Source organism: Podarcis cretensis, assembly GCF_951804945.1.
Source record: "Podarcis cretensis genome assembly, chromosome: Z".
Classification (NCBI taxonomy): domain Eukaryota; kingdom Metazoa; phylum Chordata; class Lepidosauria; order Squamata; family Lacertidae; genus Podarcis; species Podarcis cretensis.
Window position 1 is genome coordinate 23145265 of NC_137184.1, and position 27171 is coordinate 23172435.

General features: G+C 43.1%; 1 protein-coding gene and 1 long non-coding RNA gene across 5 annotated transcripts in view; one reads left to right on the top strand and one right to left on the bottom strand.

The window, feature by feature from the left end:
• Window positions 1-27171, bottom strand: part of LOC307207618 (vascular endothelial growth factor receptor kdr-like) — a 196994-nt gene that overhangs the window by 162796 nt on the left and 7027 nt on the right. The gene's annotated exons all lie outside the window — the stretch shown is intronic.
• Window positions 24314-27112, top strand: LOC307207705. The gene is made up of 2 exons (XR_013834771.1): window positions 24314-25409; window positions 26765-27112. It is a non-coding gene; the product is annotated as an uncharacterized lncRNA (long non-coding RNA).

Below are 27171 nucleotides of genomic sequence, written 5' to 3' on the forward strand. Positions count from 1 at the left end.
TGAGGTCCCCCATTCCTGGTGTAGAGATATGCCTTTTAAAAAGAAACAAATAATGATGTTGATGTTTCTGTTCCCTTTCCCAAGCAGCAGGTTCCCTGAATTTCCTGTTCTTGGAATCTCTCCTGGGGAAGTTCAGCAGAACTACACCCAGGCACACCAGTTGGACATAACAACAAAGCAAATACTTTCAGAAATCAGATTCAGTGGCAAATTCCATCCTCCCAACAAGCTATCCCTTTGCTGTTTCCTTACACGACCCCTGTTTGTTCTTGTTCAGCTTCTCCACAGCTGTGACATAACGACAGGCTCTGGAAGAATTCTGCTTGTGGCAAGGCTGTGGAGGAGAATCTGCTTTGCATTAGCACTCCACCTATTTATCAAGTCCCTGTGCAGCAAACAACACATTTCCTTTCCTTTGCCTCCCCACTGCTGCTGTCTACCAAGCTGTGCTTCTAAGCACACTTACTTGGTAGGGAGCTCTGCGGAAATCAGCACACCATAGAATCGATCTGCATGTTTTGCACAATGCGGGTCCTTAACATGCTTGGTATACAAAAGGTCTCTGCCCTCCCCAGGCAGGACTGGGCAAATCCCTGGTGAGATGCTGCCTGCCATTGTAGACTGCAGTAAGCAATTTTGGATCAATGGTCTGGCTCAGTGTAAGGCAACTTCCTTAATTGCTCATTTTGAACTGAACCACTTCAGGTGCTTGTGTATGTCTATCATATTTTTCATGCTTCCCTGAATGTGGCACATCGGGGTGGAGGGGAGAGAAAGATGCACTTAGCCTTTCTCTCCCTGATTTGTTTTCTTCATGCAGAAAGTGTGTGTGAACACACAAAAATGCTGATCATCAACTATAGTATACAACTATAGTATACAACATTATTTTTAATAGGTCAGTTGGCTGAAATGTTCTATGATATAATGGGTTGTATTCAATTAGGTTTTACTCAGAGTAGGTCTACTGAAACTAATGGACCTAACTTAATAATGTGCATTAATTTCAGTGGGACTACTCTGAGTAAGAACTTGTTTTACTTGGTTTAGCTGACCATTGGGGTTTTTTTTATTCTCATAAGTGGGGCAGACAATCTATACCAGAAGTGTTTGCCAGGAATATACACTCTCATTCTACTGGAACTCCAATGAAGCTCAGTGTGGGAAGATTAGGGGCAGGCAAAAGGAAATACTTCTCAGTACAGTGCATTGTGTAGAATTCACTCCCACAAGATAGCCACCAACTTGGAAGAGTTGTCTGGTTGGCCACTTTGAAAAAAGCATTCTGGACTAGGTGGACATGAGCACAACAAAGACTTCAGTACCTCTCTTCCACATGCTCTTTCATCTAGGGTTTCAACCCAGTGAACAGGTATTTGCCCTATCTGTGAGAGAAAGAAGAATCTCTCTCTAAAAACTGGTGGTCACCCTCAGCAGTTTTGAAAAGCATTGTATCAAAAGCAATATTGAAATAAATCTGTTACCTGTTAGTTCAAAGCATCTTTTTAATTCACTCTCTCTTTTTAAAACTATCAATCTGATTAAAGGAGGGTGGGCAGCATGGGGCTGCATGGGGCCCTTGGACCAATTTAATGTGGGTGGGAATAAGGTTGTAAAACAAGGGAACAAAAGATGACAGGGGGCAGGGAGAGAGGGAGGAAAGGAAGGAAGGAAGGAAGGAATAGTGCTCCACCTACTTTGGGGTCTGGCCCCACCTACCACTAGCTTTAGCCCCTCTCACAACTGCCCTGATAGCTTACCCCTAAGGAACTGTGGCCTTCAACAGAAAAACGTTTCCCTACTCTGGATTAAACATTGCTTTTCCTACTTCTAGCTGGAATAGCAGTGGGTAGGATAAGCATCTTGGATGGCATACTATATACAAAAGCACAAAACTTCCCTAATTCAGTCTGGGCTGATGTTGTGCCATGAGTTCCATATGATACCTGTGGGAGGAAAATATGAATCCCTGTGACCCATGTGTGTGGGGTAAATAAGAATTAGATGGGTGCCCGTATTCAAAACGCAGGGCTAAACTCACTCCCCAACAGAAGAGAGCCCCCAGCAACAGAGTTTAAACTCTAAAGTAATGTGGGAACGTAGGCTATTAAACCCTTTTCATTTCCTGTTTAGTTGCATACAGCACTCCTCTCTTTCTACCCCTATTACAATGAACCAACCAGACACTGGTAAGTATGTTTCAAATGCTGTACTTACAAAATGTCCCAAAGTTCAGATTCATTTATTTATCCATGCAGCAGCAAGAATGCAGAATACTCTTGAGCAGAAAATACAGGAAGACAGGTTGAAACACATGTTTCCTTAGTCAGTTACATGGAGCTGAGAGAGTAAGGAAGAGAAGCAGCTTCAGTTACTCCCCCATGGTGATGAGGGGGTGTGACCTAGCCAAGTCTAGGAACAGAATTCTGCGGTCTTAATCCCTTCAAGCACTAACTGACACACATGCGTAATTACGTTTGACTGCAATTTCCCATGTTATTATCATCATCAACATAATCAATTAAACAATTAAAATTATTAAAACTGAAAATTAAAACTAAAATTAAAACTGATCTGCTTGGGGGCTTCCCCAAAGAGGCATCTAGTTGGCCACTGTGAGAACAGGGTGCTGGACTCTTGGCCTGATCCAGCAGGGTATTCTTGTGTTCTTATGTTATTACTTATTTGTCTTATTGAAATGCAGTGCTATTATTGAGTTCTTATTACTGAATTCTTTTTGAAATGCTTTTTGAAATGAAATGGCAGTAGATAGTTACAGAAATAAATTATTATTATTATTATTATTATTATTATTATTATACCAAAAAAATGCTTTGCTGAACTGAACCTTACCGCACAGGCACACACTCAATGACAATGTCTAGCTGGCCTCCAATATTTTTCAGGAATGAACCACCACCTCTGGTTATCTCTGCTACAAGTGATGCCTCTGAGCTTCTGCAGGTATTTAGTTGCCTTTGATGAAATGGGTTACATGCATAGCAGACACACGGATCAATTTAGCAACAGCAAACCTTCTGGCAAAAAACACATTCCTCGCTTCAGCAAGACTCCCATGGTGGGTGTCTATGTGTCTATGTAGATCCCTGTTCATTACACTGTTCACTCCAGGTGGGCAATCCTCTTGACCAAACACACATTACTAGAACCTGAAAGTGTGGGCTAGGGTTTCCTAAAAAGATTGAGTGTGTAATGCAGTCATTTTAAATACATTTATACACTGAATTTAGCAACACCAGCTCAGTTTAAGCATTGCCTGTATCAGGCCATCTCTTGCCTTGCCATTTTTAAATTGTGTGTAATGTATCTAATGTATTTTGTGTTCTCATTTTGCATTTTTATGTTGTGAACCTCCCTGTGATATGGAGATGGGGGCGCAGAACCCCTGGTTTTGGGAAACCCTGGTCTAAACAATGCATCAGTTTACAGTTTTGTAGATATCTGAGTTGTACAACTGTGAATTATAAAAATGAAGGTTCTCATTCCACTCCTAAGGTAGACGTGACTAGTTATGCTAATAAATTGAAGAGCTGATCCTGTTAACAAAAGCCAGGTCCTGTGCAGCAACCAAACAGCTTGGCAAGCTGCTAGGAGCATTAATCACAGTTACTGAGTTTATCCCACTGAAGATCTGTTTTCTCCCCAACTCCGTTAGGAAAAGAGTTTTAGCCTGGCACAAACCGCTTTTGTTATTTGAGAATATCTGCTTGAGCCAAGTGGAAAGCAAATATGTTTCTGGTTACCTTTTGCAGCATAGAGACAAATAAAGTAGGAAAAGGTTAGGTGGGTGTGAACAAAGGTTGTCAAGATCAGGCCCAGGATAAAGGTAATACAAGATCAGGGGTGAAGCAGGAGACTTGAAAACGAAAGGTCAGAGGGAGATTTCACAGGTGAACAAAGTATCTGTGTAGCTGTGTAGAACAAGTATATATTCCTGTTTATTTGAAAGGAAGATGAATTATGGGACCTCTGTGACTACCAAGAGGTTTATACTGTTTCTACCTATATTCACAAACCTCCCTCTATCCTCCATCTAGACAACCAAGAATCATTATCAAAGTCCAAGGACACATTAATGCCAGGCCAAAATGCTTGGGGCGTGAAGCAGGGCTGTGGCTTGGGGAGGCGTGAGGCCTGGAGAGAGTCCCATGGGTCAAACAGAGAGAGTTCTGAGGGCCTCATTTGGCCCACAGACCTGAGGCTGGCCACACTTGGTCCAAGCAATGCAATTTCTTTTCTTCTTCTTTTTTCTGTCCAGCCTTTGACTTCTTCCAAGCAAGTTTAAAATTTTGTGTATGCTTGTAATTTTTTCCAATATTGCCACTCAAGGTTTGAGCAAAATGTTGCATTCAGAATTTATATTTACATTTGAGTACTTTTAGGCTTGTTGTTACATCTCGACAGTTTTGCAGATGCCAAAAGGGGATGTTTCTTTTGCTGTTTGATGCTGTATCATTTAGTATTAGCTGGTTATCAAACACTATCGCCATTGCATATTAGCTGTTAAAGGTAAAGGGACTCCTGACCATTAGATCCAGTCGTGGCCGACTCTGGGGTTGCAGTGCTCATCTTGCTTTACTGACCGAGGGAGCCAGCGTACAGCTTCCAGGTCATGTGGCCAGCATAACTAAGCCGCTTCTGGCGAAACAGAGCAGCACACGGAAAACACCATTTACCTTCCCGCCGGAGAGGTACCTATTTATCTACTTGCACTTCGACGTGCTTTCGAACTGCTAGGTTGGCAGGAGCAGGGATCGAGCAACAGGGGCTCACCCTGTCACAGGGATTCGAACCGCCGACCTTCTGATCAGCAAGCCCTAGGCTCTGTGGTTTAACCCACAGCGCCACCCGCATCCCTATGTTAGCTGTTACACACTGTCAAATGCCAGTAAGGGTGAATGGCACATTGTCCCACCAACCTAAGCCAGTCTCACCTGCTTGCTTTTCTGCTTGCTTGCTTTTCTGCTTGCAGCCAAGGGAAGACTCTGCCTGTCATAAGCGCTGGTTCCACCTATTGTTAGTCTCCTTGCCCTCCACCCTGCCAGTCCTAATGGGCACCAGTAACTACTGCGGTGACCATGGAATTACAGGACCTGAGTGCTGTGTCCAGATCAGGATACCAGGAGTCCAATATTTTGTGTAGAAAGTGGTAGGGATTCTGCAGGCCACCCTAGAATTCATTCCACACTCTGAAGGGTCTAAAATCTCATACTTAAGAGCACTGGTATGCTATTTTCCTTTTTCTAAAAATAAAAATAAAAATCTGATTCTGATTGCTAGATCTAATTTTTTATGATTATTACTTGTTCCAAAGAAGATAAGTTTAAGGTTTCTACCATTGTTCTTTAACAAGAATATCAGAAAATGGAATTCCTGAGGAAGAAAAAGCCTCTCAACTCAGATAAAGAAAACAGAGTTTGACTCAGAAATGTGTGAGACAAGGTTTTATAAATGCCACAAACAAACACAAATCCCCTTTCTAAGAAGTGCACATTGACAGTTTTCTACATTATTATTAGCCAGATCGTGATTTTAGATACCTCTTTTCAAGGTTCTGTATTTCAATTGACTGTTGGCAGATTTCCCCCTGAAACCATCGTGAGAATCTGGCTGGACATTGATTTGTAGCAGACCTTCAAAACACCAAGTTTCAAACTCAATCCACCTACAATGTCAAAGTCCTTTACAAAGCTCGTTCTCTGACTCATTTAAAGTGCCCCCTCACAGTTTTCTCAAGCTGCTTGTAATTCAGAAGTGCAATATTTCTACTTTTACCTCATTTGTGTAATGCTTGAGTGCCAAACTGACATACACACACACAACTAATATGCCAGTTTCAGATTCTCTAAACTTTTCATTTTTCATTTTAAATTCATTTTGGCCTATTTACATATTAGTGTGCAATACAATGGAAATTCGTAATTAAAAAACACATATTTCTTCTAATATAGGCAACTTTGCAGCAGTGTTCCCCCATCTTATGGATTTATGCATCCAATGAACAGGGTGGGAGATTCAGGAATGACAAAAGGAAGTACTTCCTTATAAACAGCACAGCTGAATTATGGAAATCACTACCACAAGGTAGAGCTCAGTTGGCAGAACATGAAACTCTTTATCTCAGGATCATGGATTTGAGCCCCACCTTGGGTGAAAGATTCATGCATTACAGGGAGTTGGAGCAGATGGTCCTCATGGTCCGTTCCAACTCTACAATTCTATAATTCTATAATTCTATATCCTGATGGCCACAAATTTGGATGGCTTTAAAAGTGGTCTAGACAAATTCATGGAGGTCAAGGCTACTAATATTTGCTGGATATTTGCCTGCCCAGAGAATATATGAATTCAAAATATGCAGAGGAGAATTTTGGAGGAGCTGCTCCAATGAGAACATCAGACATTTGGGTGGTGGGACTCACTTTTATTTCACCAGGAACAATATTTCACTTACTCTCTTGCCCCGAGCACCATCTTTTGCAAAACAGCCTAGAGTCTATTTACTGCTGGGCAAAGGAAGTTCCATATCACAAGAAACAATAGCCGGAATTCCTCTATCTGTGACGACTCCTGGCGCTCAGGCCCCTTCCCGTCTCCTAAGTATACACAAAGTCCCACTCCCCACTTTTTACTTCTGCTGCAGCCCCAGCTATTAAAGATGCTTTATTCTTAAAAATCTTCCTGGGGCAGGATTTTGTTTTTTAATATTAAAAAAACCCTTTCCTTTCTGAAAGGTGTTCAAGGTAAAAAGTTAACAATAAAGAATAAGGAAAGGGAATAACAACCTCTTTGTAGTAAATTTGACCTTGACTGTTTTCAAAAACACACACACTTGGGTTTCTAATCTAATAAGGGAAGTGCATCAGTGAGCTGATTATTCCTCTGTGATAAATCTAATTGCAGCTATTTAGCTACTGTCCCCCTCTTGTTCTCCTAATCTAAGGGGGGATGTGAGGGTATAAAGAAAGGGAAAAAATGTGAACCAAGTTATGCAAAGGCTAACATTTTAATCAGTAACAATGAAGTGTCGTGTGGGACCTTAAAGACTATGCATTATGGCATAAGATCCCATTTATCATTAGGCCACAATCAGTCTTTATGGTGCCAAAATAGTATTTTCTGTTTTTGCCACAGGAGACTAACATGGTTACTACCCCTCTGGAATCTGCAGCCATTGAATTGTTCTGCAAAATGTAAGAAACTCAGGCTTCTTAGACATCTCACCAGAGGAGTTCATCCGATTATTCCCTTTAAATGAAACGTCATTGACAACTCCCATAAAACTCCTCCAGCAGCCAAAGTATTTAGGCATCCCCAGCCTTTTTTCTTTGCACACAAAACTGGCTGAGGGTGGCTGCATGTTCAGTGCAACCTTGCAGTCTCTGTGGCAGGATGCAAGGCAAGATGTGGTGGCCCTTGGCAAAACTATATATCCCTGGTCTACTTGCAGCCTGGCACTGGGGTGGGTAGGGTGCCTTCCCTCCTTGGAGCCTGCAACTGCCAAAGTATCATCAGCAGACACTCATTTGATCTTGTGCCTGTCTTCTGCCCTGCCCCCTGCAACAGGGGTCCTCCCCTCCCTGCCTTTTTGGCCAGTTAGACTTTTCAACCTTTTTGGGTCCTTGGCTTCCTTGACCAACTACATTATTTCTGTGGTGCCCCTGTGGGGCTCAGGAGCCCAGTTATGTCAACCCTTGCCTGCAGAGCTGGAAGTCCCTCACCCTTTTTAGAGCATCCTTCTTTGTGGAGTGTTACCTCAGCCTTCTCTCCTCTCCCCTCTCCTTGGGAGTCCTCTGAGCAGTCTCTGCTGCTACGAAAAGCTATGTACGCCTTTGGGAGGCAGAGCCACAAGAGGGCATCAGAGGAGGGAGGGAAGGAAGGAGAGATGGAGGCCACTGTTGCCTGTGGCACCCCTGGTCACAGCACACTGATTGAAAACCACTGATTGGGGTATTGGCATACCCTCTGAGTGACCCGATCTTCCACGGACAGTCCAAGAATTATGAAAGCTGTTCTGGCTTCTGATTTGATCTCAGAATGTCATGGATCTGGAAACAAAGCCTTACGAGGAATGGTTGAAGGAGCTGGGTATGTTTAGCCTAGAAAAGAGGAGACTGAGAGGAGATATGATAGCCATCTTCAAATATCTCAAGGGCTGTTACATGGAAGAGGGAACAATGGCTTCAAATTACAAGAAAGTTGATTCCAAGTAAACATCAGGGAAAACTTTCTGACAGTAAGAGCTCTCCAACAGTGAAACAGTCTGCGTCGGGAGGTTGTGGACTCTCCATCCTTGAAGGCTTTTAAGCAGAGTTTGCATAAAAATGCATATATTAGGGGAAAAATAGCATGTAAAACTGCTTTATCCTTGGGAAATTGCTTGCAAAATATGTAAAATGCTGGTGAATTTTAATGAGGACTATCACTATCATTACAAACTGATACAGAAATATGGAGGACTGGATTTAAGATTGGAAAAAAGGAACAATTGAGAGAAACAAAAATCAACCAATTTACCCATTCCATGACACAGCACTACTTTCTATTGGAGATCTTAGTGCTGGGGAATTTGCTAAGGAGCAAGCTCTGGCACTAAACCCTGAGAATAAACTTGGAGGCGGAACAAACCCACAATTAAAAAAGGATCAAGAAACAGTTCCTTTTGAAGATACAGTGACTATGCACTCCAAAGAGCCTGAGATATGTGGAGTGATAACAGCAGCGCCCTGTGGTTGACTGTCCAGAAGCAGGTGTTAACTCGCATTGTATGCAAAAATAGCGGAGGCGTCGTTTGTGTGAGTTTTGGGTGCTGGTTTCTAACTGATCCAGTGGTGCATGTATTCCCCTGCCACAAATTATGAAAGCCTGAGAACTTGGCGGCCATGGGGACATCTTGGCAGCTGAAGTTAGTTCACTGGCCCACTTATTTATGACCTTGCTGCTTGAAGGCAGAACCAGATGTCCAGTCCCTGAGTTCTATAGACTGAGACTCTCGTTTGCATCGGCTTCTCACTAAATCCAGAGGCCAAGTGATTATATGGTAATTAAAAACAGAAAGAGAAAGCTAGTTGGTGCATCTCACCCAGGGCAGCCATCTGCACTGTACGTTTAAAGCAGTATCATGCCACTATGAACACTCGTTGTTAGGCGACAACCCCCATTCCCCTCACAGAGCTACAATTCCTAGAGTTCCCTGGCAAGAGGGATTTACTGTTAAACCACTCTGAGAACTGTAGCTCTGTTTTCATTCATATAAACATTTTTATTTTATTTCCTGCAAATGCACATTTTGGGTGCTGCTGTAGGTTGAAGAAGTGTGGATAGCTGTGTTTCAGTCTGCATATTGGTTCCAGAAGTGTGAATTAGGCAGGTTTGCCTTAAAACGCAAATCAAACAAATTCACCCCCCACCTTAAAGACTGATGTAGCTTCATATGACATAGGAACAGGGCTGTTCCCATTTGCAAGGACACTGAACTCTTAAGGCAGTGTGGTGTAGTGGTTAGAGTATTAGACTAGCACCTGGGAGACCAGGGTTCAAATCCTCACTCAGCCAGGCAGCTCCCTTGATGATTTTCGGCCCATCACTCACTCTCGGCTTAACCTATATCAGAGTTGCTGTGAGGATAAAATGGGGAGGAGAATAATGTATGCCACCTTGAGCTCCTTGGAGGAAATGGAGGGATATAAAAGTAACAAATACATAAAAAAATCAGCTCAGGCCACAGCCTCAGAAGTACATGTGGCATGGCTGTAAAGACCAACAATGACTGACAACTTTCAAAGATGTTATTTAATGAAATGCTGACTGAAAACAAATCAAACCAAAATTCATGCAAACTAAATTATTCAGAAGCGTTTGATCCAATTGATATTCTGTTTCCAAGCCTAGATGCAGAAATCAGATTTCCCTATAATGTAATTAAAAGCAATAACAACAACCTGACATTACTGTGTATAATAGATATTCCTTACAGTCTCTAATAACTGACACCGAAAATAAATTACTGATACTACAGTGATAGGATAATTCATAGTATGGATAGACTGAACGAATAGAAATACAAGGCAGAAGAGGGCACATAAGGGACAGGGCCATAGTTCAAGGGTAGAGCAGCTGCTTTGCATGTAGAAGGTCCCAATAACATCTCCAGTATTTTTTAAAAAGATACGGGGGAAGGTGAGAGGAATGATACCTGAGACCCTGAAGAGCAGTTGCCAGTCAGAGTAGGCAGTAGGGCTAGCTGATTAACAAATGGCCTGACCAGGAATACAGCTGCTCCCCCAGAAGAGGTTAGATCAGAGGGAATGGCAGGATTTATTTGCATTTGTGTTTTAGGGGAACCAAGTTAATCTGGACTTCCTGAATTTATAAGCAAACTGAAAAATGGCTACTCTTGAAATTCACACTTCTCCAAATTTTGCAGTGCAATATCCAAAGCTCAAAGTATATTAGGGTAAGCTAACACAAAAATGCTTACATTAGCAAAAAGAAGTACAGAAATGTAGTACAATAGGTACAATTGTTTGCAGAGGTGAATGCATGAGGTAAAATTGTGTACAAAGTGCATATAGTAGGAGAAATGCACAAAAATGTGCCTAGATAGAAATTTCATGTTTGCTTAAAAAAAATAAAATGTAAAGTTATTTGGAAAAAGATTTAAATGCAAACTAAGAGAAACCAAAATTGTCCAATTCTGGAGAGAACTCACAGCATGATAAAATAATCCTTTCTCTCTTGTTTTTGAGTTCACAACTCTCCTGTGCCTGGATCTTTCATTTCCATTTCACCCTGAGGTGCAGTCTTACAAGATTGCAAGCGGCTTCCCATCTTTATTTACCCAGAAAAGTTAAAACAACCGTTCTGTTTTCCACATGGAAAAATGGGAGATGTATTTTGAGACTCCATCTTTTCTCAAGAGTCCATTTTAACCATAACATCTTCTAAAACCCAGTACCTGGGTATAAACAAGCAGCCAATCAATGTGGTCCATTGGAGGGAAATGTGAAAATTCCTGGCATGCTGGATTGGTAGTTATGAAGATTATTCTCGGCTCATGAGTCACTTTTAAAGGGTGTTTGTATCAAGCCTCGGTCTCAGTGAAGACGATCATGCCAAATCATGCTCTCTACCTCTAATTTGTAAAAAGCTGGCTTTTCTCTTAGAAACATCTTCTCCAACTGAGAATATTGCAGCCTTGCAGGGGAAATGCAATACATCAGGGGTGGGGAACCTGTGGCTATCCAGAACATCTGGGAGAGAGGCACAGGTTTCTCATCCCTGCGTCACATGGTAAGGAAGTGCTGCAGACTGAGGTGAAGAAACAACATCAAGGATCAGAAGGACACACTGATGATCTAAACCAGCAAGGAAGGTCGTCATGTGGAAGGCAGATCCACTGAGTTGATCATGGACTAGCCACAGTCTATCAACCTAACTCATCTTGTGGGGTTCTTGTGGAGATAAAATGGGGAGAAGGATGGGGAGAGAACAGTGTACACTGGGATGAAACAACATACTCCTGGGAGGTATGGAGTAAATGCCATAAATAAAAGAGTGGCTTGCCTATATTAAAAACAAAACCTAAAAATGCAGGAAAGAGTTTGAAAGGAATATCCTTGACAGGGAAAGCCCTCGAGGTCTTCCCACATTCACCAAAAGCATAATCTTAATCCCTGATCCTGTGACATGCAGTGAAACATATAGTTGACAAAAATATGTGTTGGGCAAATCCCTCACCCATGTGCCCAACACCACTTGACTGGCTGCTTTTCACAGGGGTGGGGAATCTCAGTGCAATTATATCATGTTAGGACAAGCCTAAAGCACCCACTTTTACCTATTTTCAAGGTGCAGTTCTGGATGCCAAATCTGAGTGCCGAAAAACAAAGATAAAACTCCCAGTTGTTGTATTTAATCATAGTTTCAAATACCTGTTGCAGCTCTGGAGCCAAAGACACATAAGCTCTTCAAGCACTTTTCTCACAGCTGCCATGCATCCAAAGGCCTTAATCGAGATCTTCCCTGAGGCATCCTATCCTATCATCTCTTTAAAAGAGCCTCAGAAGATCCCCACCCTTTTCCTCCCTCAACTGTGGTAAACACAACATGAATGTAGTTGCATGAATTCTGACAAGTAAAGAGCACCAAACTCCCTTTTCCTGTGAGGAAAAATGAATGATGGAGCCAATGTGGCTTGCAAGAGATGCAACCACATCACTGCAGAGATTTGTTAGTTTTCTCAGCGACAGCAAGAAAGATATAGTTCCAATTCCAGCAGTGGCCCCTTTGAAAGGTTCCTGGACACAGGCAGTGCATGGGGATCAAAGCGCAACTCCTTAACCCTGGCAGATGTTGAGTGAGAATTCCACTTAAGACAGAGAGGAACAGGCTCTGAGTATTTCATTCTGATTGGGAAGGCTGCCGAAATATAACCAAAGTGGCCTTTGGGGATGAATTCCACAGCTGAAGCCATTATTTTTCCTCTTCATGCATTCCCTGTTCAATGCACAATATGCATTGTCCCTGCTAGGAAATTAGGACACTGCATTGTGTTTGTGGGCTAATAACCCGGGGGGGGGGGAGAGAGAGGATTGTATTCAAAAATAGATGCAAGGAGACCTAACAGACCCACAGCTAATCAGTGTTTTGCACAGATGGCATAATTAAAATTTATGGCAGGAAAAGGTGGGGGGATTCTATGGGCATTCCTACAGAGGAAGATGTATGGGGCATAATGAAGATTGCACACATGCCTGGCATTTCAGAAACTCATGTCATGATTTTGCAGTAAAGCAAGTGTTGGAATCCAGGAGACAAAGTGTAACCACCTAAACACCCTACTATTCATCCACTCCCAACTACAAAAGGAGGAAGGACAGGATCATCATAGTCATCTTTTATCAGTCTGTGCATAACATAATTTGCCAGACAAGGATTCCTCCTAATTTTGGGAGGTTTGGTACAGATGAATTAACCAATATTGTAGCTTCATGGCTCATTATTTTCCCGCTATTTTTTTAAAAAGATAAATGCTGGGAAATGGAAAACAAAAAGGCTGTTTTTGAACGTATGAACCTGCCTTCTACTGAGTCAGACCACTGGTCTGTATCTTCCCATATACATAAAAATCTAAGTCTGTCATCATGCTGTGCCGTACATATGGCCACCAATAGGTGAGGATGCCAACTCCAGCACAAAAATACCAGGCATCAGAGTGAGAAAGAATCATTGGGGGTGAGCATTTAACTGAGGGTGGTGGAGCTGCTTCACAGACCGCTTTAGCAAGCCACTTTGTGAATGACAACTCCACCCATTAAATGCAGCTGCAACGAGGGTTTGGGGATTGGAGTGAGCTGTGAGAGGAGGGGGAGGATGGGCTAGGGGAGAGCTTTAAGGGGATAGGTGAGGGGTTGGGTAAAGTGTAATGGAGTGGGAACTGGTCATGTGAAGGAGAAGGTGGGGTTTGTGAGGAGAGCAAGCAGAGATGGAGCCCTTGGACGTTTAATTTCTTTTTCTTCTTTGACAGGCGGCATATTTTCTAGCTCAGGGTGGCTGCCCTGTGGCCCTCCAGATATTACTGAACTACAACTCCCATCAGCCCCTGCAATTGTGGCCAATAGAAGTGATGAGAGTTGTAGTCCAGCAAGTTCTGTAAGCCCAAAGGTGCTTTAAGTAGAGATGTCAAGGAAGTAGCAGAAAGAGGAGGTGTGTCTAGATGCTTGAGAAAGAACAGTGAGTGTCCTTTTACTATCCTTGGGAACTCTCCAGATCAAGCCTTCTGTCACCTGGAACTGGGTGTGTGCAGAGCAACTGATTGGAGTGCTGAATGGGACATAATTGTGGGCAGCTTGAGGAAGCTCCATTACGCCTGGGTGCCTGCTCACAAACCCAAGTGAGAGAGACTAGGGTGGCACTATCAGATTCCAGGAACCCTCTCGGGGGTGATCTGTGAGTTTGTTTGAGCCGTGGGTGAGAATCAGGGTAGCTGGGTGTCCGACTCTGAGGGCCAGGAGACTGAGAGGCATTGAGTGGGGAAGTGTGTCAGAAAAAGGATTTAATATTCATTTATTAGTAATTTGTATTTTGTAATTTGTACAAAAAAAAAAAGTTTTTTGGGGTATTTGTTGTTAGGTTTTATGTGCACTGCTTGCAGATTTTTTTAATATATTGCCCAAATAAATAAACCTCAAACTTTAGATATGTATAGCCCGTGCTTTACAACTGAGCTATGGTAGGTTTACTAAAATCAATACATTCTCAATGGCATCATTTCCACCCGATAAGCTTATCCGATAAGCCGCTAAAAGCCGCTAAAAGCCGCTAAACCGCTAATAGTGCTAATCCACTAATCCGTCAATGGGCTTGCTTCGCAAGACGAAAAAACTGCTAGACGAAGAGACTCGCGGAACGGATTCTTTTCGTCTTGTGAGGCACCACTGTATTTGCAGCTGTATAGATGAGTCCCAAGTCAGGATGTTGTTGCATCCAGTTCAATATTTCCTATACTGACTGGCAGGAGCTCTCCAGGATTTCTCTTAGACCTACCTGGAGATGCCGGGAATTGAACCTGGGACTTTCTGCATGCTCTGCCACTGAGCTACAGTCCTCCAATGGTGAGCTGCTTTCCCCAGCCCACATTTGCGGCCAAATGTCACTCCTTTTAGCCAGTGTGCTAATGGGCACAATCCAGTATAAAATAACACCAAGTTGGATACTATAAATATACCAAGCTTTTTATAGACCCATATCCAGGTGCTTTTTTTTCTCAGAGAGGCCCTCCTTCTCATTCTGCAGAGTGGAACCCTGTTTCTATGCCCCCCAAAGACCTACCCCACTGGCAACACTGCCTTGAGGTCTAGCTAGTCCCAAAAAGAGCTAATCTGAAACTGTACTTGATAATTTTGGAGTACCCAGCACATGTCCTCAAAATTATTCAGTTTTAACTTAGCCTTTTCTCAATTAGATGCAGAGATGAGGCAGCAGCAGGGCTGTAGAGATGTCCACCCATCACTTGGTTGGAGATGGAATAGAGCAGCAGTAAATTCAAGGCTGTATTGTGTGAGCACCAGCAGGCCTAATCTGGCACTCCTGCAGCCCTGACCTTGCTGCCTTCCTGCCCCAGCCACATCCAGGTAAACTGCAGTGAAGTCAGCAACAGAAAGAGGTATCCCTGGCTCAAAGTGGACAGAGGTCTATCCATTTTGAATAAACCCCATGGTACAGTCCAGAATTCTACCACCCAGGATGCTACAACTTTATTCTGTTTAACATGCAGATACGCTCTGTTATTACACTATGGGCCGTGTGTGTGTGTGTGTGTGTGTGTGTGTGTGTGTGATGTAGCTACATCTCAGAAGCTAAGCAGATGTGGGTTCTGCTGTGAGTCTCCCCACACTTGGAGCAACTTGAAAAAAGGGAGGGGTCAGAATGCAACAGACAAAAATGTGTCTCTGTTTACAAAAGTACCGTACCCAAAATAGCCACATCTTCTCAGAAATGAAAACTATTCCAAGGGCTAAAAGGTTAGATGATTCTCTTGGATTCTTTTCTTGAACCAGCTCAAAATTATGTTTGAAATGCATATTGGGGTGACATCATTGTTTATGTTTGCCTGGATGCTTTCTAATTGCAATAGCAGAAACATTTTCTCAACTAGCCAAATCTCCCCTCCCATTCTCCCTACCAGTGTTATGTCCAGAAAAAGCCATTTAAAAGTTCCCAGCTTTTCAAATATCTGAGAGTGAGAGATAAGAGGGTGTGATTCAGGGAAAGTTATCCAGGGCTTCTCTTCTTCTCTCCATGCTCCTCCCCAGCAAACACAGCAGCCATGTGCAGCCCTAGAACAATGTGTTGCTCTCTTTAGATAATAACAACGTGCTTGCATCTGGGAAACTTGTCCTGATCCAATTCACACTGCTTATCTTTGGCTAGGTCATTCCTAAACTGATGAAGGCACTCCAGATGAGAGTATTGGGTCCAACAGCAACCCATGTGTTGGGCTGGAGACATCCTACCAGCACTGGCACCAGTACAACTTAACGAGATAGGGATGAGGCAGGGAAGGATGATGGTGAGGTTGGGGCTGTTCCAGATGAGCAACATCGTATGACATGGGAGTGATGGTTCCAGCTACCCCACTCCTTGCCCTTTGAAACCTTATAAGCATCTGCTGCAGATGACGGACTGTGAGAAACATCAAGGAGTGGTGGTGAAACCGTAATGATCCCTTGCTATTTTTGCTATTGGATGCTGCAAATTGCTTAAGAGATCTTTTTATATCTATAGTATTGAAATGTCTTTTTTGTTATGCTATTGTATATTGTATATTGTATATATGCTATTGTATATTGTATATTGTATATATGCTATTTGTTATGCTATTGTATTTTTGTTTTACTATGTTATTATGAAATAGTTTTTGCAGTGTTTGTTTGAAATGCATCCCTGTTTCTTTGTTGTAAGATGCTTTGAGCATGGCTTTTATGTGTGAAAAGACAATATACAAATTAAATGAATGAATGAGACAGGCTCTGCTGGTGCACCCACCCAACCCCATGGCCTCTCAGCTACACCACTGTCCCATCTAGTTATGCTGCAGTAATGCCAGGGATGTCAAGAGGGTGCCTCTGCCCCAGCAGACAGGCTGTGTCCAGTTCTGGGCACCACACTTTAAGAAAGATATAAACTGGAGCAGGTTTAGAGGAATGCAGTTAAGATGGTTAGGTATATTCAAAACAAGGTCTGTAAAGAAGGAATGCGGGTTAGTTAGCTGAAATAAGTACTCTTCAAACTCCTGAAGAACTTTGGCATAATCGAGGACAAAGACTTGTTCTCTGCTGCCCATTTTCTTAGGTATGACTAGCTACTTGGGCTGTGAAGATTCAGGTCCTGATTCAGGCTGGATCGCTTCAGGCCCAACCCAATCCAGGCAGGATCCAGGCTCTGAATGGAGCCAGGGGTTTTGCACAGCCTTAGGGTCAAGTGCCAAGGGGGAGGGGAGAGATTTCTCACCTGCACAGTCTAATTCTCCCTTCTCCTTGCCACCTGGCTGCATGTTTAATATCCTCCCCCAAATTTTCACAGCTCCAGGTTGCTCTGAGTGAACCCAACCCAAACCGAGATGATCTGGGGCTGCATTGACCCACTCCAGACTGGATGCTCAGCCTTAGCTGCCACAGTCATCAGTCTTCAGAATTCAATTTTCTCTTCAGGGTCACTTCAAGTTAGTTTTCTGGGCAGGAGGGTGGTTGCATCTTGTCTTTATATATGCATGAGCCCTAAGGCACACACCCGCCATGTTTATATCTATAAAGCGTTGAAGGGCATACAGAAATGCAACTTGAGAAACCTGTAGTTTTTCCTCAACAGCTTCTGTATTTGCCATCTGCCCTGTACTGGGAAATGTTTAATGCCTGATGTTTTACAATTTTTTATGTGCTGTAAGCTACCCAGAGTGGCTGGAAAAACCCAGCCAGATGGGCAGGGTATTAATAATAATAATAATAATAATAATAATAATAATAATAATAATACTTCTCATGGTGCAGAAAATAGGAGGAAAGGTTCTGTGAGACAGAATGGGAGTTTTCCTTTGTCATTTATTTACTTTTTTCAGGTTTTTTTAATTAAGAATAAACAGAGATACAAAGGTACGCAGCAGGATACAAAACAGAAAAAACCAAATGGAGCATCAGATTAAGGTTTCATCCATTTCCAAACAAAATTGTATTTGGACTGGACTTGCCAGTGTTGAGTCTAATTTGATAAATAAGTCACAAAAAAACCACCAGGTGGCTATGTTGTGGAAATATTGGAAGGGGGCTCCCTCCCCAACCCACAATATCTGTGGGTTCAGCCTGGATGGCCAAAATAATCCAGACACCAATTTGTTGACCAAACAGGATGTCTTTATTAAAAACATTGCAATAGATAACATTTAACCCCCCCCCCCAAGGTAGAGAAGGGATGCGGGTGGCGCTGTGGGTTAAACCACAGAGCCTAGGACTTGCCGATCAGGTCGGCGGTTCAAATCCCCGTGACGGGGTAAGCTCTCGTTGATCGATCTCTGCTCCTGCCAACCTAGCAGTTCGAAAGCACATCAAAGTGCAAGTAGATAATTAGGTACCGCTCTGGCGGGAAGGTAAACGGCGTTTCCGTGCGCTGCTCTGATTCGCCAGAAGTGGCTTAGTCATGCTGGCCACATGACCCGGAAGCTGTACGCCGGCTCCCTCGGCCAATAAAGCAAGATGAGCGCCGCAACCCCAGAGTCTGCCACAACTGGACCTCATGGTCAGGGGTCCCTTTACCTTTACCTTTAAGGCAGAGAAGAAAATACTGCACCAGGTAAAAGACACAGAAATCTCTCTACCTTAAGCATTCCTAAACAACAGCTATTCTGTCTGGCCAAGTCATATGGCATAACAATGGCCTTCACCCTTATCTCCTTTGTCCTTCAACAGTTTCTCTTGTTTATGTGCCACTTTGTCTTTCTTTCATGCCTCTCTTGCAGACACAACCTTCACTTGTTCAACCCTTCTCATGCACATTTCAATTTTCATTCTAGAACTCCAATAATTTCAATAATTTCTCTGACAGCACTATAGTCCAGTGGAGCAGTGTCTCCCCAGACAACCCTTAGTTGGTGACTCACATTTCTCAGATATGGCCATGAACGATTTAAACCATTTTAACACAGAATGCAGTGCATTCTTCTATCCTTGAGCTATAACCAAATAGGCTGTAGCCGTCAGGTGGGTAATCAGAGTCTTACTGTGAATTTCAGAGCTACCTTCTACAAACAGAGAAATCAAACATAACTTAGGATCCAAGAAAACATTTTGCCCAGTAAATAATCCAATTTCCAGCACTATCTGACCCCAGAACTTATTTACTTGGACACAGTCCCACCACATGTGATGGTTGGTTCCTCTCACAAGGACACAGAACATAGAAAGGGCTGAACTGGGACACAGAAAGGGCTGAACTCCTCAATGCCTTCTTTGCCTCAGTCTTCTCCGATTAAGAAAACAATGCCCGACCTGAAGAATTTGGAGCAAATGATTCAGCAGAGGAAACACAGCCCAGAATAACTAAGGAGATAGAACAAGAATACTTGGCTAGTTTAGATGTATTCAAGTCTCCAGGGCCAGATGAACTGCATCCAAGAGTATTAAAAGAACTGGCAGATGTGATCTTAGAACCACTGGCAGTCATCTTTGAGAATTCCTGGAGAACAGGCGAAATCCCGGCAGACTGGAGGAGGGCAAATGTTGTCCCTATTTTCAAAAAGGGGGAAAGAGAGGACCCAAATAATTACCGCCCAGTCAGTCTGACATCAATACCAGGGAAGATTCTGGAGCAGATCATTAAGCAAACAGTCTGTGAGCACCTAGAAAGGAATACTGTGATCACCAATAGTCAGCATGGATTTCTGAAAAATAAGTCATGTCAGACTAACCTGATCTCGTTTTTTGACAGAATTACAAGCCTGGTAGATGAAGGGAACGCAGTGGATGTAGCCTACCTTGATTTCAGCAAGGCATTTGACAAGGTGCCCCATGATATTCTTGTAAAGAAGGTGGTAAAATGCGGTCTTGACTATGCTACCACTCAGTGGATTTGTAACTGGCTGACTGACCGAACCCAAAGGGTGCTCATCAATGGTTCCTCTTCATCCTGGAGAAGAGTGACTAGTGGGGTGCCACAGGGTTCTGTCTTGGACCCGGTCTTATTCAACATCTTTATCAACGACTTGGATGATGGACTCAAGGGCATCCTGATCAAATTTGCAGATGACACCAAACTGGGAGGGGTGGCTAACACCCCAGAGGACAGGATCACGACCTTGACAGATTAGAGAACTGGGCCAAAACAAACAAGATGAATTTTAACAGGGAGAAATGTAAAGTATTGCACTTGGGCAAAAAAAATGAGAGGCACAAATACAAGATGGGTGACACCTGGCTTGAGAGCAGTACATGTGAAAAGGATCTAGGAGTCTTGGTTGACCACAAACTTGACATGAGCCAACAGTGTGAAGCGGCAGCTAAAAAAGCCAATGCAATTCTGGGCTGCATCAATAGGAGTATAGCATCTAGATTAAGGGAAGTAATAGTGCCACTGTATTCTGCTCTGGTCAGACCTCACCTGGAGTACTGTGTCCAGTTCTGGGCACCACAGTTCAAGAAGGACACTGAGAAACTGGAACGTGTCCAGAGGAGGGCAACCAAAATGGTCAAAGGCCTGGAAACGATGCCTTATGAGGAACGGCTAAGGGAGCTGGGCATGTTTAGCCTGGAGAAGAGGAGGTTAAGGGGTGATATGATAGCCATGTTCAAATATATAAAAGGATGTCACATAGAAGAGGGAGAAAGGTTGTTTTCTGCTGCTCCAGAGAATCGGACACGGAGCAATGGTTCCAAACTACAAGAAAGAAGATTCCACCTAAACATTAGGAAGAACTTCCTGACAGTAAGAGCTGTTCGACAGTGGAATTTGCTGCCAAGGAGTGCGGTGGAGTCTCCTTCTTTGGAGGTCTTTAAGCAGAGGCTTGACAACCAACCATATGTCAGGAGTGCTCTGATGGTGTTTCCTGCTTGGCCCCTGTGGTCTCTTCCAACTCCATGATTCTATGATTCTACAATGTGTTTCAAACATGACTTCTTGAGAGGGAATGGTAGGTGAGTCAGGATGGCTGACGCTGGACAAAGGGACTTGGCAAAGTGTCCTCAAAGGAAGTTGCCTTGCACAGAGTCAACTTAGCTTAGGGTTGCCATATTTCAAAAAGTAAAAAAGCAGGATACCCCAAAAGTTTATGAGCTTTTTGGGGGAAGATTCCAAAAGTTGTTGAGCTTCTTCTTTGCAAAAACACATTAAAAAATTGTAATTTTTCGATTGACTTACCTAAGATCCAGGACAAAGCGCCACATTTCAGAAATCCCCCTTGGACATCATTTCTGGATTTGAAATCCTGGACATATGGCAGCCCTAACTTTTAGCTCAGGACTGTCTACATTGACTCGCAGCAACTCTCCAAGCTCTCAGGCAGAGAAGGGATTTCAAGGACAATTGCATTTAATCCCTGTGGCTGCAGCTCAGTGGAAATCACACTGTGCATGTTTTTCTGCCATTACCACTTGAGAAACAACGTACTGGAGAGTAAACCCCACTGGACTCAATGGAACTTGGTTTTGTGGAAAGGGGGGGGGGGTTGCATGTGTTTGCTGCTGTCAAGCCAGGCCCTATGCACGCTTGCTTGAAAGGAAGCCCCAGCAGTATAAAAGGGACCATACACTCTAGTAATAATGCCTGCATGTCTCTTCTTCCCTGGCCACCCTGCCTTTAGACAACCCTGGATCACTCCAGGTGGGTCCAAATGATGCAAGGCTATCACAACACAATCTGTTCAAAGCCCAAATCAACCCCATATCAGGTTAATGTGGTTCACTATCTGGGCTTCAGATGGATCTGACTGAGCCACTAATCTGAAAGTGTTTTAATCATTCCAAAGTGCTATAAAAATGTGGAGATTTGTATCGGTTGGGATAATAATGTGAAGGTTGGCCCTTGTGTCTGAAGCCAATAGAAGGCAGAGCATGATACCTAACAATGAGAATTTATGGCAGCAAAAGCAAGCCACACATTCTGGCTGAGGGGGGAATCTTAGGTTCCAAGTTTTTCACCAAGGAACAATAATAATTTTAATTGTGGTTGGATGTGCTATCTGTAGATCAGGCTTTTGAAACTAAACAAACAAACTGAACAGGTAATGGTGGGTCAGCTTTCCTTGACCCTCAAACCTCAGAACAATCCCAGTGATTCTGCAAGCTCCTCTGTCCACTTCCTTGGCAATCTCTTTCCCACACTTGAGAAAAAACACAGGAAGATCTAAGGAAGCCTATGTGGAAACACAGAAGACAAAAGCCACGAGTCCTGAAAATAGAACGAGAGACCATACATTTCCTTTACATATTGCAGCCAAGACCAGGATTTTGCAAAATCTTTCAGGCCCATAGGCTTTCATGATTCCCCATACACCATAAAAGGAAGCATAGCAAGGGCCATGCCATCATCAACTAAGTGCTTAAACAATCCTGTTTTCTTTCCCTCTTGACCAGTCCTTTCAAAAACTCCTTTGCGGTGCTAAAAGCTTTCCCATGTCAGAACCAAAACAAAATCTCTTTGCATCTGCACTGTGCAAATTCCCTTTCTGTTATGGGGGCATGAGAGGAACTAACAACAACAACAACAACAAAAACCCTGCCCAGTTCTAGCTCACTTCAGTGGCAAATGAAGAACGGCCGCCTTCCCATCTGCAGAAACGGAACATGCCAACTTAACCAATTGGACCCCAGCACAATAAATTCTGCTGCTCTCAATGGGCAACAGGGCTGGGGCATCCCTCTATTTGAATGAATGAATAAATAAATAAATAAATAAATAAATGGAGAAGCAAGAAGCAGCATTGGGGTGCCTACTGGTCCAGTCTGGCACCATGCAAAGCCCTTGACTGCCCCTTCATTACGCACCTTGGGTACCTTATTTCAAATGAGCAGAGAGCAGCTCAAACAACTCTCCTATTCACAGAGTGGACAACAACTTATTTAGCTCAATCTCTGTTTGGCCACTTTGCTCATATTATAGGGATGGGCAGACCTGCCGACTTAAGCACCTCTCAGTTTTTCATTTTTCCAGTCTTAAGTTCAGTTTTCCACATTTCCAAATCAGTTTGAGGGAGATGTTGTTGTTGTTTTTAAAGAAAAATCTCCATGAAAATTTATCAGCATTTCAGTGGAACTATTTTCCCTAATACACACATTTTTTGAATGCAATTCAGTCTAATGTACACATGTCTGCAACAACATTTCCTCTAAAACCTTTTCTTTTTGTACACATTATTTGGCAGGGGAACTGCACTACAAAATTTGGAGAAGACCACTATTCCCCTCAAGAACCCAGAGTTTCCCAGAGTTCTCTGGGAAGAGGGATTGACTGTTAAACCACTATGAGAATGTAGGTCTGTGAGGAGAAATGGAGTCTTCTAACAACTATCATCACCATTCAATGAACCAAAGCTCCCAGAATTCTCTGGGAGAAGCCATGACTGTTTAAAGTGGTGTCATAGAGTTTTAAATGCATGTTGTGAACATTGCCTTAGTCAATGTTCTAAAGTGAGGGACTAAAGTGCATAATAGTAATCGGAGGGCTCTGTCACTTAACTAGATGATTCCTTGGCCTGATCCTTATATTCTCATTGTATCATGTATTAATGTTTTGCCTCACTTGACTCTCCCACTTTCCCCTCTTCCCCTCTTCTTTGTAACAGAAATGGGCCTGGGATGAGTCATTAGCATCCCATCTGCTGCACGATAACAGTTACATATGGTCAACTGCTATATTGCCTTGCTCCTTGCTGGCTGGGGCCTTCTCCTGCCACAGCAAACGCTCCCTTGCTGAAAATGTGCTTATGTGAAGTGGCATTGCCAGATAACAATCTGGGCTGGTTGATTTTGGCAGGTATTGCTGCTTTCTCTGTCTTTCCTGGCAGATAAATAAACAAGTAGTGGATAAAATATCTCATCAGCTAGTGAACTGAGGAGCGCTTAGCCTACCATCATTCTTATGCCAGGGTGCCAACTTGGCCAGAGTGCTTTGGGTATGGAGCTGGGCATCCTGCCCAGTTACTTCTCAAGGGGTGAAGGGATGTTGGCAAAAGGGCAGCTTAACTTCATGTCAGTCATTTCATGCAGGCTGCAAAATTGGGGTAAAACTACAACAACCCTGATCTCTTATTTCAGGAACTGTTAAGAGACTGAAAGCATGGTTTTGTTGTGTCCATGTTGCCGTGCCCCCCCTTCAAATTGCAATTCATTCTCCAGAAGGAAAAATGGAAGTGTGTGTGTGTGTGTGTGTGTGTGTGTGTGTGTGTAGTGATGCTTTCTAATTTCAACTATGAATTTGTTGGCACATTTACTTGGAAACAATCTCCATTGAGCTCAGTGGGACTTACATCTGAGTAAACAGGTATAGCGAGGGATAAAGACTCTCAAACTCAAGGGTCTCTATCCAGCCCTTCAGATTCTTCCCAGGAACCCCACCCTCCCTAGAAAGCACTCCCTACCTGCAGTGCTCTGTGCCCTCCTCAAGTGTTTTTGCCAGTCTGGAATTGTGTCCTTGGACTGTAGTGATGCATTTTGCTTGCCTCTGTAGATGCACAGATGTGTGTGTAGAAAAACCCCCACTTACCTTTGCATGGCTGGAATGTAACCTACTGTATACAGGTCAGTTGCATCTTTTGCCCAACCCACTTTTTCTTGTTGCTTAACCCACTGCTGACATGTGGCCCTGGAAGGCTGTCCACAAGGCAATGTGGCCCTCAAGCTGAGAAAAGGTGGGTGTGCTACTGTCTGCTTCAAAGTATCCGTAAGTCTGTAAATGTTAGTCAGTCTTAGATACAAATCTATGTAAGATGCTTTAGCAATTTTGAGTAGCGCAACCCAAAAGCACTCAACCTGCAGCAGCTTTAACCCAAGATATGACTGTATCACCTATCTGCATTGTATATTTTAATCTATAACTGCATGTACACTAAGTAAATGTTATTTGTTATTTAAACATTAGAAGAGAGTGAAAAGAGAACTAATTAAAGGGTCTAATGACACAGGGCTGTCTTCCGCATACTCTGCAAATGGGAACTAGAGTTTTAATTCCCCTTCTCGGACAAAGTACTATGTACAATTATTATTTTTAAACATTTTCAGACCAATTTTGTCTCAAAGATCGTTGAAACTTTTTTTTTACTCTGAAGCAGACAGCAGCACAACACAACATGCCTGCTGCTCTAACTGTCAAGACTGTTCTACTAATTGCCATAACTGTACCAACTGACACAGAGTCAATGACATCATAGAGTTCTACAGCTCTTGCAACTGACCTTTTACATATGCATTGATGCTAACATCCCACAAAAGGTTCCCCATCTCTGAGGTGTATAAGACAGAACTGGTAATATCTATTTTCTTTCTGTGACTCCTGGTCCCCCTTTCCTAGTTGCATTACAAGTCTCATTGGCTTCTACAGCCATTCATTACTGCTTTTTTTCCAACTGGGACACAATATTGAAATCACTGGCTGGGGGTGAGGGTCTGCTTTCACAGCCCCACCCGGCCATGGAGAATAAGGAACAAGATCAGGTTTCGAGCATTTTGAAGGGAAATTACACCCTGTCTGAAGCCAGGTTTCTCTGCAAATCTTGGCACACGCTTCAACATCTGATGAATGAGAAGAGATAGACTTGTGTTGTTTTAAATAGCAAGCATGCAGCATAAGAATGATTCCAAGGCAAACCTGAGACGTCCAGGGTGATATGGCAGCATGTTCTCCACAAGGTAGGCAGCTCAGTCGTAGAGCTTGTGCCTCTAGGGTTCAATCCCTAGCATCTCCAGGTAGGGCTAGAAGAGACTCCCACCTGAAACCCTGGAGAGCAGCTGCCAGTTGGTGTAGACAGTATTAAGCTAGACCAACCAGTGGCCCGGTTCAGTACAGTATGTCACCTTCCTATGCTCTTAGTCACCTCAACTGTGCGCAAACAGGCTATTTCCTCTACCTACTTCCATTCAGATTTGGGCAGACAGAATTTCAAACCTACAGACACTGACTTGGAAATATACGTTGAGCTCAGTGGAACTTACTTCCAAGTAAACATGTATTGGATCCTGCCGCATAGTTGCGCAGAGCCTGACACATTTTTATACCCTAAAATTCAGGAACAATTTTATGAGCACTAGTAACATGGCAGAAAGTTTGCAGGGTGGTGGTGGCTCCCAGTGGGAAGACAGCTAGTGGTGTATAGTAGTTAGAGTGTTGGATTAAGTCATGGGAGACCAGGGTTGAAATCCCCACTCAGCCATGAAACTCACTGGATTGACCTTGGGCTAGTCAGCAGTCTCTCAGTGTGCCCTACCAAACAGAGTTGTTGTAAGGATAAACTGGAGAGGGAAAAGAAACTATGCAAATCCACCACTAGCTCCTTAGTGGTTCCCAATTAGCCAAGTACTGCAGATGCCCTGTTTTTCAAAAACCAAGCCATGGACCCCCTGTGGAAATTTTTATATCTCTGTGATAGTTTTTATTATGTGAATGGTGCCACGGACCCTCTGGGTGTGTCACACCCAGAGCAGTACTTGGAACAACTGATTTAGAGGAAAGGCAGGATCCTATATTGTGACTGTAATCTTAAAGGGACAGGAAAGTGTGACATAATCAGAAGTGTTCTGGGAATTTAAAGAAAGACTGTATATGACTCCGTTGCAAAGTCCTTGCCTCTGTGTGTGTGTGTGTGTGTGTGTGTGTGTGTGTGTGTGAATGCCTTTCAAGTACAGTGGTACCTCGGGTTAAGAACTTAATTCATTCTGGAGGTCCATTCTTAACCTGAAACTGTTCTTAACCTGAAGCACCACTTTAGCTAATGGGGCCTCCCCCTGCCGCCGCGCCGCCGGAGCACGATTTCTGTTCTCATCCTGAAGCAAAGTTCTTAACCCAAGGTACTATTTCTGGGTTAGCGGAATCTGTAACCTGAAGCGTCTGTAACCTGAAGCGTCTGTAACCCGAGGTACCACTGTATACAAAACTACAATGAGATTCCACATACAGTACACACACAATCACAGAGAGCTTTCTTGATTTTTACACTCTTCTAACAAGGGGCTGATGCATTTTGAAGTGGGCTTGATCTCTTTGGCAGGGACTCACACCTCCAAAGGTCTCCTGTTGCTTCATCTGACCACCTGTAGGCTGCTGGATAATTGGAGTTGACTTCTGGAAATCTAAGGGCTTGTTTACTGGAAGGAGGAAATCAAGGGTGAGGATGCACAAGTGGTAAAGAGAAGCCTATAAAGATGGTATCTTGCCAGAGTTAGCAAGTAAGGATGGGCAGATCAATCTATTTTTGGTCAGTGTCAACTTCACATATGTTCAGTCATAAATCCATTTCATCCCTTTACTGCTTTTTATCGATTTACTTAAACTCCACACGAACAGTCATATTTACATATGTATCTAACAAGTATTTAAATAAGATACATCAATAGTATTTATCTTAATGTTCTCTTTTTGAAAATACATATTTGTAATGCATTTTGGGCACGTATT